The 12,285-nt window shown below is 40.2% G+C and overlaps 1 protein-coding gene across 1 annotated transcript in view; it reads left to right on the plus strand.

Moving 5' to 3' along the window:
- LOC126456042 (A-kinase anchor protein 9-like) overlaps positions 1–12,285 on the plus strand; it is a 499,264-nt gene that overhangs the window by 129,128 nt on the left and 357,851 nt on the right. The gene's annotated exons all lie outside the window — the stretch shown is intronic.

Here is a 12,285-nt window from a genome sequence, read left to right on the forward strand (position 1 = left end):
TCCAATCCTAATTGAGTCTGTTTTCAGGAATTCAGGTTCAGTTTTGTGTGCATATCATGTGCCTAGTGAAAGTACTGTGTTGGAAAGCAATGGTGTACTCATTTATGTCTGTAGATGTGTTGATGACACAGCTGAGTAGTACGGTTAAAATTGGGTGTAGTTCTGTAGTGGTATTACTTTGTCTTTAGTATATGATTTTAAGATACTGGTAGAAAAATCACAAAAAGTTCTCGGCTTCCTTCCTGCATACATCTTGACTATTTCCTTTTTTCCTCATCTGAGAAAGTACATTTTTTTTATGGTTTTGGTGCTCTTAAGATGTAAAAAATTTGAAAAAATTAGATTTTGTAAATTTAATAACCAATTTGAGACTGTGAATGAATCTTTTCATGTGTACAAAAATAGCTGGATCATTACGATAAAATCAGTTTTTGCTGTGTGTTTGAAATTAAAGATATTTTGTATGAAATACCTAATTTAATTTTGTAATCCAGATTTTATATATGAAAGGTGCACAATAAAAAATATTTACAACTTCTTCATTAATAATGTAGGTTATTCAAATTGCATGTACAGTGGAAGTTAAACTTCTTGGTAGATTAAAACTGTGTGCCGGATGAGACTCGAACTCAGGAACTTTGTCCTTGGTGGGTAATTGCTTTACCCTCTGAGCTACCCAAGCACAACTCACAGCCCATTCTCGCAGCTTTACTTGGTCACTTGTGTTTTTACTGCATCTTTGAAGATAGTTTATATGAAATAAGTAAATTATTTTTGTAGTTCTTTAAAATAGGACTCTTTTTTTCAATCAGTATTTGATGCTGATATTGTGAAAGGAAGTATGGAAGTAGATCAAATTGTTCAACATAGAGAGAGATGTACATTCCAGGTGGTTGTAACTAAACTTCCCCTATTTAACACGTTTAACGCAGAAGCTAATTACCATATAAGTACCAAACTTGGTAGCATTAATGTCCAGAATGTGGCGTACATGATTTCCATGCATCTCAGCACCACCGTCCAATACCAACTATGGCCACCAGTGCCATGATCAGTCGTCGGTGATTCATAGTCTCACACACCTGACCAGTCACAGTGCACTTGTTGATACATCAACATGAGCTTGGACATAAGGAGCAGGACGTTGTTGGTGAAGCTCTATTATCAAAAGAACAGTAATGCCGCAGCTGCACCAAGAATATTGCCAATTGTAAGGAATTACGGAATGGTACTCTTTCTCCACCAGCTGTCCGGAGCATGATGAAGGAGTTCTAATCAGCTGGAGAACTGGGCGTCGCTCCGGGAAGAGGCCGACGACCCATTGCACCACAGATGGTTGATGAATTCGCTCTTTCTATGGCAGACAATGCTGCGCGCAGCTCCCAATCATCTGGCAGTGCATGTGCATGTGCTGTGTCACAACAGTTGAACATTGCTTGGTCTACAGTACAGAAGGTGCTTCGAACCATTCTCAAATGGTATCCTGTAAGATCCATATCATACAGCAGCTTGCACCACAGGATGCACAACAACTAGTTGACTTTGCTCTTCACTTTCTCTCAAGGATTGAAGTTGACGATGGCTGGTCCTGGACCATCCTATGGACAGACAAGTCGAGTCACTGTGTATGAAGTTCCTCTGTTTGGTGAACGTTTCACCGTATGGTGTGAGCTCACAGCTACAGTCATCTTTGGCCCATTCGTTTTTGTAAAGGTTGGCACTTAAGGACCAAAGACATGCAGTGTGACTGGCCAGTGTTACAGCAATATGCCTCGCCAGCATGTCATACCTACTGTACAGGAGAGAGACACATTGAACTCAACAGTTTCAAGTAAGCTGGGGCTCCACCACACATCGCTCATGAAGTTCACATGCTTCTCCGAAACATATTTGGAAATGATCGAATTATCAGCCGATCATTTCCAAATGCTCTGGCCGGCATGATCAACCGATCTCACCACTGTGATTTCTGGTTGTGGGCTACATGAAGGACAAGATTTACCAGGGGACATTCACGCATGAGCAGATATGAAGCAAAGCGTATCAAGAGAGACAGCCAACATATCTATAGGAATCATTCTGCTGTGCTGTGCAGAATGCAGTCTTGTGCTTTCAGACTCTTCTGGATACTGATGGGCACCATATTGAGCCCCTTTTGTAGCAGTAATGGTACCAGTACATAATGGTATGATGTACTGTAGCAGCACATTAAAAGTGTTTCAATTGAACTGATTCTGCATTATTTCTCTTCCCCATGTTCTTGACATTAATGCTACCAAGTTTGGTACTCATACAGTAATTAAGTTTCCTTGTTATAATGTGTCAAATAGGGAAAATTTAAATATAACCACCCAGTATTTTATTTTACTCTCAATCATTCCGAATTTGAAAGATGAAGACTATATATTGAATATCACTAGCAGTAAAATTGCTAGATAGTTATGTGCAAGTTGTGTATTTATAACTTCTTCATTAACAGTGTAGGTTATTCATATTGCGTGTACAGTGGGAGTGAAACTTCCTGGTAGATTGAAACTGTGTGCCAGGTGAGACTCGAACTCGGGACCTTTGTCTTTGGCGGATAATTGCTCTACCATCTGAGCTGTTGTGTACGCAAAATGCTGTGGCTGCTAGATGCGCAGTCGGCTGGGAAAGAGTGGGGAGAGCGGCAGTGGTGGTGGGTCGCTCAGGGTGCTGTATCGGAAATGGCATTCTAAACAGAAGTTGTCACCTGTTCTTTGGTTAATATTGAAAAAGAATTCCGCCAAAAATGCAGCGATTTATTTTCATCAGGTTCGTTAACCGTTTATAACTTTCATAAGAGAGTCATGAGTGGGAGATTTTGAGTAAAACACACACATTTCTCTTTTTACCATGTTGAAAGTTGCTTCCTTTGCCAAAACTCAATGGAGTTTACACAGTCTCACCTCACTAACATGTTGTGCAGATGCAGTTGTGAGAGAATTCTGAAACAGTGGTTTATTAAGTGATGAACTGAGGGAAAGTAAGGTTAGCATCGTATGAAAAAGGACATCCTCAGTACAACATAAACTTGTAGTGACTTCATGTATGTTGTTCCAAAACCCACATTATTTTTCGTTTCACCAACTATTGATGGTTCATAAAAGTTACATTCGTTTGTTGGAGAAGTCTGTAGTGGAATAACACAGAAGATAATGAAGTTTTGTGTACTAACCATACAGCAAAATACTCTCCTCTTTGTGTACTATCATTTGCCAAAATCTCATTCATCAACATCTACATAGGTACTATGCAAATCACATTTAAGTGTCTGGCAGAGGGTTCATCGAACCACCCTCACAATTCTCTATTATTCCAATCTCATATAGCGCGTGGAAAGAATGAACACCTATATCTTTCTGTACGAGCTCTGATTTCCCTTATTTTATCGTGGTGATCGTTCCTCCCTATCTAGGTCGGTGTCAACAAAATATTTTCGCATTTGGAGGAGAAAGTTGATGACTGGAATTTTGTGAGAAGATTCCGTCACAAAGAAAAACGCCTTTCTTTTAATGATGTCCAGCCCAAATCCTGTATCATTTCTGTGACACTGTCCCCCCTATTTCACGATGGTAAAAAACGTGCTGCCTTTCTTTGAACTTTTTTGATGTACTCCACCAGTCCTATCTGGTAAGGATCCCACACCGCACAGCAGTATTCTAAAAGAGGATGGACAAGCGTAGTGTAAGCAGTCTCCTTAGTAGGCCTGTTACATTTTCTAAGTGTCCTGCCAATAAAACACAGTCTTTGGTTAGCCTTCCCCACAACATTTTCTGTGTGTTCTTTCCAATTTAAGTTGTTTGTAATTGTTGTAATACCCAGGTATTTATTTGAATTTATGGCTTTTAGATTAGACTGATTTATCGTATAACCTAAGTTTGAGTTCCTTTTAGCACTCATGTGGATGACGTCACACTTTTCATTATTTAGGGTCAACTGCCACTTTTTGCACCACTCAGATATTTTTTCTAAATCATTTTGCAGTTTGTTTTGACCATCTGATGACTTTATTAGTCGATAAACGACAGCGTCATCTGCAAACAACCGAAGGCGGCTGCTCATATTCTCTCCCAAATTGTTTATGTAGGTAAAGAACTGCAAAGTGCCTGTAACACTACCTTGGGGAATGCCAATTTTACTCAATGACTTTCCATCAGTTACAGTCTCTGACAGGAAATCACAAATCCAGTCACATAACGGGGATGATATTCCATAAGCACGCAATGTCACTATGAACCGCTTGTGTGGTACAATGTCAAAAGCCTTCCGGAAATCCAGAAATACGGAATCGATCTGAAATCCCTTGTCAATAGCACTCAACACTTCATGTGAATAAGAGCTAGTTGTGTTTCACAGGAATGATGTTTTCTAAACCCATGTTGACTGTGTGTCAATAAACTGTTTTCTTTGACATAATTCATAATGTTCAAACACAACATATGTACCAAACTGCTGCTGCATATTGACGTTAACGATACGGGCCTGTAATTTAGTGGATTACTCCTACTACCTTTCTTGAATATTGATGTGACCTGTGCGACTTTCCTGTCTTTGGGTACGGATCTTTCATTGAGCGAATGGTTGTATATGATTGTTAACTATGGAGCTAAATCATTAGCATATTCTGAAAGGAACCCAATTGGTATACAGTCTGGACCAGAAGACTTGCTTTTATTAAGTGATTTAAGTAGCTTCACTACTCCGAGGATATTTACTTCTACATTACTCATGTTGGCACCTGTTCTCAATTCGAATTCTGGAATATTTGCTTTGTCTTCTTTAGTGAAGGCATTTTGGAAGGCTTTGTTTAATAACTCTGCTTTGGCAGCACTGTCTTTGATAGTATCTCCATTGCTATCATGCAGAGAAGGCATTGATTGTTTCTTGCCGCCAACATACTTCACATACGATCAGAATCTCTTCGCATTTTCTGCCAGGTTTCGAGACAAAGTTTCGTTGTGGAAACTGTTATAAGCATCTCGTATTGAAGTCCACACTAAATTTCGAGCTTCTGTAAAAGATTGCCAATCTTGGGGATTTTGCGTCTGTTTAAATTTGGCATGTTTGTTTCGTTGTTTCTGCAACAGTGTTCTATCCTGTTTTGTGTACCAAGGAGGATCAGCTCTGTCGTTTGTTAATTTATTTGATATAAATCTCTCAATTGCTGCTGATACTATTTCTTTGAATTTAAACCACATCTGGTCTACACTTATATTATTAATTTGGAATGAGTGGAGATTGTCTCTCAGGAAGGCATCAAGTGAATTTTTATCTCCTTTTTTGAATAGGTATATTTTTCGCTTATTTTTGAGGATTTGGAGATTACAGTATTCAATCTTGCTACGACAGCCCTGTGTTCACTAATCCCTGGATTGCTTGTTATTAACTCAGGATTATTTGTTGCTAAGAGGTAAAGCGTGTTTTCACAACTGTTTGCTATTTGCGTGGGCTCATGAACTAAGTGCTCAAAATAATTTTCAGAGAATGCATTTAGCACAATTTCGGATGATATTTTATGCATACCTCTGGAATTAAACATGTATTTTCGCCAACATATCAAGGCTAAATTAAAGTCACCACCAACTATTATCATATGAATCGGGTACGTGTTTGAAATCAAACTCAAGTTTTCTTTGAACCTTCCAGCAACTGTATCATCTGAATTGGGAGGTTGGTAAAAGGATCCGATTATTATTTTATTCTGTTTGCCAACAATAACCTCTGCCCATACTAACTCACAGAAAGTACCTACTTCAATTTCGGGACAAGTTAAACTACTTCTAACAACAACAAACCCGCCACCGCCAACCGTGTTTAGCCTATCCTTTTGGAAGACGGTTAGGTTCATTTCAAATATTTCAGCTGAACTTACATTTGGCTTTAGCCAGCTTTCAGTGCCAGTAACGATTTGAGCATCAGTGCTTTCTATTAGCACTTGGAGCTCTGGTACTTTCCCAACACAGCTACGACAGTTTGCAACTGTTTTACCAATGGCTCCTGTATCTACATTCGTCCTATGTTCAGTCTGCAACCTTTGTGACTGAAGCCCTTCTTGTGTTTTCGTGAGACCCTCTAACTTAAAAAACACACCAGTCCACACCACGCAGCCCCTGCTTCCCGTGTAGCCGCCTCCTACGTATAGTGGACACCTGACCTGTTCAGTGGAACCTGAAACCCAACCACGCTTTGGCGCAAGTCAAGGAATCTGCAACCTACATGGTCATAGAATCATCTGAGTCTCTGATTCAGACCCTCCACTCAGCTCTGTACCAGAGGTCCGCAATCGGTCCTATCGACTATGCTGCAAATGGTCAGCTCTGCTTTCATCTTGCAAGCAAGACTGGCAGCCTTTACCACTTCTGTTAGCCGTTCAAAACCAGAGAGAACCTCTTCTGATCCAAAGTGACACACATCATTGGTACCGATGTGAGCAACCACCTGCAGTTGGCTGTGCCATGTGCTCTTCATGGCATCTGGGAGGACCCTTTCCACATATGGAATGACATGTACAAAGTGCACATTGATTTTCTTACCCTTCATGTCAGCCTAGTCCCTAAAGGCCCCCATAATGTGCCTAATGTTGGCGCTTCCAACTACCAATAATCCCACTCTCTGTGATTGCCCGGATCTTGCAGGCTGACTGGTTTCCTCTGAAACAGGACAGGTGACAGCATCTGGCTCAGAGACAGTGTCAGCCACAGACAGCACCTGGAACCTATTTGTCAGACAAACCTGGGAGGCCTTACGTGCAGCCGCCTGAGAAGTCTTTCACCTCCGGGTGACCCCCCACTCGACCACAGGTGAGGGGTCAACCTCAATGCGAGCAGTAACTGGGTTGGCCACCGGTGAAGACCGATCGGAGGACTCGGACATGCCGGACGTCTGTTGGACCCCCACGGCTGGCCCACGACAGTGGTGCCCATCCACTGCAGCCTCAAGCTGTGTAGTCGAAGCCATCACAGCCTGAAGCTGAGAGCGAAGTGTCACCAACTCGGCTCACATCCGCACACAACAATCGCAGTCCCTGTCGATACTAAAGATCGTGGAAAACTAAACCATGCAGATACACAGACTATCAGCACGTGCTGCGCAACTCTACTGTAGACCCTAAAGAAAATGCAGGAACTGTGTCTAATAATATACTGATATTCAAAAACCTAACTATTGAAGCACTCAGATGAAACTAAGTAATTCACCCCTGATTAGGAACTTGTAATATGTCACAAAATTGGCTTACTTTCTGACACAAACAAAAATGCAAGAACTGTGGCTATTAGATATTAAATTTACATGCAGAAACTCAAGAAACTAAATTATTAAAGCACACACATAATAAAATTCACTCCTGGTCAGGAACTCATAAATGTCACAAAAGCGGTTACTTCCCTGTTGCTGTGTCTGTCTCGGTCGGCTACTACTGCCATTTCAGTATCTCAAACCATTTATGAAATATGAGAAATGTTGTGGGTATTTCACTCTGGCTTTATCGCTGGCCTACTGAGATGGCAAATGAGTGTGCTATGTCAGATCAATTTTCTCGAGATTGGTGACAGGTAGAGACTCCAACCAAGTCTAAAGAAAAATTCAATATGTTAGCAAAATTTCATACGCAGAAGCATATTACGTAATGTGCACCAGATGCAAAATCATAGCGACCCTTATTTTTCATTGCAAACATTTTCAGATTTCACGAAGTGTCTTCTTCCTTGCACATAAATATCTCATTAACTATGAGCATTAACAAAATGATGGCCACATCATAATGAATGTGACATATAAAGCTAGAAGTAAAGCAAAAATGATTTTTTTTTTATTGAATAGTTTCTGTTTAATTGCTTGAGAAAGATTCTGTCATCAACTACCACCCGAAAGGTGGCAAATGCTTGTTGGCCTCCCATTCTGAACAAATGAGTGAACTCGCCCAGCTCTTTGGATGAAAACTGGTCACTACGCATCATCAACCGTATCCTGTGCTAGCTATACCCAAAGCATGCCTCACAACCTGTCCTCACATATTTACTTTCTCTTGTACCTTGTCTCCTACCTTACAGACACCACAGAAGTTCTCCTATAAAACTAGTGGATGTAAAGTTTTGAGGGCAGGTTGTGAATAGTGTTTGGGGGGAGCTGCCTGTGAAAGTTAAAGGTCCCAATTTCGAGTATTGGGCTGACATAAAGTATTAATCTGCTGGGAAGTATCATATCGGTGCACACTCCACTGCAGAGTGAAAATCTCATTCTCATTCTGGAAACGTCCCCCAGGGACCAATGGCCTTTGTAGTCTGGTCCCTTCAACACTCGCAAACCAACCACCAGCAATACGTCCCCCAGGCTGTGGCTAAGCCACATCTCTGCATAATCCTTTCTTCCAGAAGTGCTAGTCCCGCAACTTTCACAGGAGAACTTCTGTGAAGTAAAGTGTGGTAGGAGACAAGGTACTGGCGGAAGTAAAGCTGTGAGGATGGGTTGTGAGTCATTCTTGGGTAGGTCAGGTGGTAAAGCACTTGCCCACGAGAGGCAAAGGTCCTGAGTTCGAGTCGCAGTCTGGCACACAGTTTTAATCTGCCAGTAAGTTTCATATCAGTGCACATTCCGCTGTAGAGCGAAAAATCTCATTCTGTAGTTCGGGTGATTGTTCCTCTTATGGATGTTGTTGCACAATATGGTTTCCATTAAATGCAATGAATTTGCACCATTATTTTACACAACTCTCGAATCCTATTTGCAAAAATCAGGTAGTAGATGATATATCCACACTGTCAGTCACAGAGACCTTCAACTTATCTGCCATCCATACAGTTTCTGTCTGTGCCCATTACTTTGTCCATGGTGTCTTCTACTTACACAATCTGTAGTGTTTTATGGATTTTAGAAAACCTGCTGCCCACTGTTTCTCTTTGCAATCCATTAGTTGTGAGCAAGATAGGAGAAACAAAAATTATGAAAGATCTGTATAGGGACAGATGATGAGTCACTCCACCTATGCATGCAATTTGAACAAATAACATCAGTCGATCTAACAGTTTCGTTAATAAACCTTAAATGGAGGACAACTGCTGCATGTTAGTGGTGGGTGGTCATAAGTAGATATAACTATGATATTGGGAAGAAAATAGTGTAGCTTCCTTCCAAAATGGAGTATTATGAAATAGGATACAGAGTCAAAAAGACTCATCCTATTTCACTCACAACCTCACCTCCATAAATGAATGTGAAACCTTCAAATAAATTTTAACTTATGCATTGAAACTAGAAGTTGATCTTTGTTACGAGTTGTAAATTACTAGTTTGTGTACTTGACTTTGCAGCTAACTCACTCACTCACTCATTTCTTACCTAATGTGCAACAAATGTTGTTAGATCGGCTTCATTTCAACACTTGCAATTCATTTACAACTGTGTAGCATGATTTTTATTGAGAGTATGGATCTGCACATCCTGCAGCTCAAAGCATTTGACAACGGCACCAGTAGTTTCAAGTCAATGGTTGTTTATGTAAGAGGATACCCTCAGGTCAGCCCCGCACGCTTGTTCAAGATGGAGAGAGCATTCAACAGTTCAGTGTGTAGTCCACAGAAGTCATCTCATCATGCCAGCTGAGAATTAACTATTCCTCGTGTGTCCTGAGTGGTAGGGTTTTGCAATGAAGTTTGTGTTTCGAACCATATAGAATTCAGTAATGGTGATAAACAACAATGTTTATGCCTCTGTGAATTTATTTTGAATATGGATTTTGAAGATGATTTCCTTTGAAAAATTTAGTGTTCAGTGTTGAAGTGACATTCCATTTAAGTGGAAAAGTGAGCTGCCTCATCTAACAACCCTACCACAACAAAGGTCAGCATTTAATGACGATTGGTGTTGCTCACGCTGCTAAGTACTGCATTTTCGGGCAACAACAGTCATATTATGTGGCAGGTGTCATTAGAGCATAGTTAATAAAGTCATTTCATGTAATAATAAAAAAACTAGGCACTCATCTTTTTGTGTTTCCCACACTAGTCTCGTCGTAAAATCATGGCTCAATCGTTGAAAATCTAAGTGGTTATGATTCCAAGCTCGGATGCAAAGAGGCCTAGGTTTTATTCTGCTATATTCAAAAGTTTTGTAGATGCACTTCACAAAACATTCTTCAAGATTAAACCTTTCAAAGTTAGCACAATGGTGATGTAAAAAAATAATCAGCACTCCGAATTTAAGTTACACTTCCTTTTAATTGCTTTTATTGCAATATCACGTAACACACAAAACATCACTTTACAATACAAAACATACTTGAAAACATCTTCCTCACATTTTATAAGCCAACTACAATATGCATCTTTCCAACATGACGTCCAACACTTGACTTTCTCAACGTCCGACTCTCTAACAACTAACTAATAATCGCTTACGCGCCAAAAAATCAGTGTTACAAGTACATCAAAGATCATAGTGACAAAAGAAAGAATACACATAAGAATAATATCATTGCAATATAAACATATAGATGTTGTTGTTGTGGTCTTCAGTCCTGAGACTGGTTTGATGCAGCTCTCTCTGCTAATCTATGCTGTGCAAGCTCCTTCATCTCCCAGTACCTACTGCAACCTACATCCTTCTGAATCTGCTTAGTGTATTCATCTCTTGGTCTCCCTCTACGATTTTTACCCTCCACGCTGCCCTCCAATGCTAAATTTGTGATCCCTTTATGCCTCAGGACATGTCCTACCAACCGATCCCTTCTTCTAGTCAAGTTGTGCCACAAACTTCTCTTCTCCCCAATCCTATTCAATACCTTCTCATTAGTTATGTGATCTACCCACCTAATCTTCAAAATTCTTCTGTAGCACCACATTTAGAAAGCTTCTATTCTCTTCTTGTCAAAACTATTTATTGTCCATGTTTCACTTCCATACATGGCTACACTCCATACAAATACTTTCAGAAACGACTTCCTGACACTTCAATCTATTCTCGATGTTAACAAATTTCTCTTCTTCAGAAACGCTTTCCTTGCCATTGCCTGTCTACATTTTATATCCTCTCTACTTCAACCATCATCAGTTATTTTGCTCCCCAAATAGCAAAACTCCTTTACTACTTTAAGTGTCTCATTTCCTAATCTAATTCCCTCAGCATCACCCGACTTAATTCGACTACATTCCATTATACTCGTTTTGCTTTTGTTGATGTTCATCTTATACCCTCCTTTCAAGACACTGTCCATTCCGTTCAACTGCTCTTCCAAGTCCTTTGCTGTCTCTGACAGAATTACAATGTCATCGGCAATCCTCAAAGTTTTTATTTCTTCTCCCTGGATTTTAATACCTACTCCAAATTTTTTTTTTGTTTCCTTTACTGCTTGTTCAATATACAGATTGTAAGCATCAGGGAGAGGCTACAACCCTGTCTCACTCCCTTCCCAACCACTGCTTCCCTTTCATGCCCCTCGACTCTTATAACTGCCATCTGGTTTCTGTAGAAATTGTAAATAGCCTTTCGCTCCCTGTATTTTACCCCTGCCACCTTCAGAATTTGAAAGAGAGTATTCCAGTCAACATTGTCAAACGCTTTTCTAAGTCTACAAATGCTAGAAACGTAGGTTTGCCTTTCCTTAATCTTTCTTCTAAGATAAGTCATAAGGTCAGTATTGCCTCATGTGTTCCAACATTTCTACGGAACCCAAACTGATCTTCCCAAGGTCGGCTTTTACCAGTTTTCCCATTTGTCTGTAAATAATTTGCGTTAGTATTTTGCAGCTGTGACTTATTAAACTGATAGTTCGATAATTTTCACATCTGTCAACACCTGCTTTCTTTGGGATTGGAATTATTATATTCTTTTTGAAGTCAGTTTTGTCAGGACTGGCTCTCCCAAGGCCATCAGTAGTTCTAATGGAATGTTGTCTACTCCCGGGGCCTTGTTTCGACTCAGGTCTTTTAGTGCTCTGTCAAACTCTTCACGCAATATTGTATCTCCCATTTCATCTTCATCTACATACTCTTCCATTTCCATAATATTGTCCTCAAGTACATCGCCCTTGTATAGACCCTCTATATACTCCTTCCACCTTTCTGCTTTCCCCTCTTTGCTTAGAACTGGGTTTCCATCTGAGCTCTTGATATTCATACAAGTTGCTCTCTTTTCTCCAAAGGTCTCCTTAATTTTCCTGTAGCTGTATCTATCTTACCCCTAGTGAGATAAGCCTCTACATCCTTACATTTGTCCTCTAGCCATGCCTGCTTAGCCATTTTGCACTTCCTGTCGATCAAATTTTTGAGA

Source organism: Schistocerca serialis, chromosome 2, assembly GCF_023864345.2.
Source record: "Schistocerca serialis cubense isolate TAMUIC-IGC-003099 chromosome 2, iqSchSeri2.2, whole genome shotgun sequence".
In the NCBI taxonomy this organism is placed as follows: Eukaryota; Metazoa; Arthropoda; class Insecta; order Orthoptera; family Acrididae; genus Schistocerca; species Schistocerca serialis.